The following is a 1,350-nucleotide window of genomic DNA, read 5'->3' as shown; positions in this document are numbered from 1 at the left end:
GTTAAAGTTAAAGTTCAAAGTTAAAGTTAAAGTTAAAGTTAAAGTTAAAGTTAAAGTTAAAGTTAAAGTTAAAGTTAAAGTTAAAGTTAAAGTTAAAGTTAAAGTTAAAGTTAAAGTTAAAGTTAAAGTTAAGTTAAAGTTAAAGTTAAAGTTAAAGTTAAAGTTAAAGTTAAAGTTAAAGTTAAAGTTAAAGTTAAAGTTAAAGTTAAAGTTAAAGTTAAAGTTAAGTTAAAGTTAAAGTTAAAGTTAAAGTTAAAGTTAAAGTTAAAGTTAAAGTTAAAGTTAAAGTTAAAGTTAAAGTTAAAGTTAAAGTTAAAGTTAAAGTTAAAGTTAAAGTTAAAGTTAAAGTTAAAGTTAAAGTTAAAGTTAAAGTTAAAGTTAAAGTTAAAGTTAAAGTTAAAGTTAAAGTTAAAGTTAAAGTTAAAGTTAAAGTTAAAGTTAAAGTTAAAGTTAAAGTTAAAGTTAAAGTTAAAGTTAAAGTTAAAGTTAAAGTTAAAGTTTAAAGTTAAAGTTAAAGTTAAAGTTAAAGTTAAAGTTAAAGTTAAAGTTAAAGTTAAAGTTAAAGTTAAAGTTAAAGTTAAAGTTAAAGTTAAAGTTAAAGTTAAAGTTAAAGTTAAAGTTAAAGTTAAAGTTAAAGTTAAAGTTAAAGTTAAAGTTAAAGTTAAAGTTAAAGTTAAAGTTAAAGTTAAAGTTAAAGTTAAAGTTAAGTTAAAGTTAAAGTTAAAGTTAAAGTTAAAGTTAAAGTTAAAGTTAAAGTTAAAGTTAAAGTTAAAGTTAAAGTTAAAGTTAAAGTTAAAGTTAAAGTTAAAGTTAAAGTTAAAGTTAAAGTTAAAGTTAAAGTTAAAGTTAAAGTTAAAGTTAAAGTTAAAGTTAAAGTTAAAGTTAAAGTGTTAAAGTTAAAGTTAAAGTTAAAGTTAAGTTAAAGTTAAAGTTAAAGTTAAAGTTAAAGTTAAAGTTAAAGTTAAAGTTAAAGTTAAAGTTAAAGTTAAAGTTAAAGTTAAAGTTAAAGTTAAAGTTAAAGTTAAAGTTAAAGTTAAGTTAAAGTTAAAGTTAAAGTTAAAGTTAAAGTTAAAGTTAAAGTTAAAGTTAAAGTTAAAGTTAAAGTTAAAGTTAAAGTTAAAGTTAAAGTTAAAGTTAAAGTTAAAGTTAAAGTTAAAGTTAAAGTTAAAGTTAAGTTAAAGTTAAAGTTAAAGTTAAAGTTAAAGTTAAAGTTAAAGTTAAAGTTTAAAGTTAAGTTAAAGTTAAAAGTTAAGTTAAAGTTAAAGTTAAAGTTAAAGTTAAAGTTAAAGTTAAAGTTAAAGTTAAAGTTAAAGTTAAGTTAAAGTTAAAGTTAAAGTTAAAGTTAAAGTT

This window comes from Panthera leo, assembly GCF_018350215.1.
Source record: "Panthera leo isolate Ple1 chromosome F3 unlocalized genomic scaffold, P.leo_Ple1_pat1.1 chrF3_random_Un_scaffold_30, whole genome shotgun sequence".
Taxonomy (NCBI): Eukaryota; Metazoa; Chordata; class Mammalia; order Carnivora; family Felidae; genus Panthera; species Panthera leo.
This window is presented reverse-complemented; position numbering follows the sequence as displayed.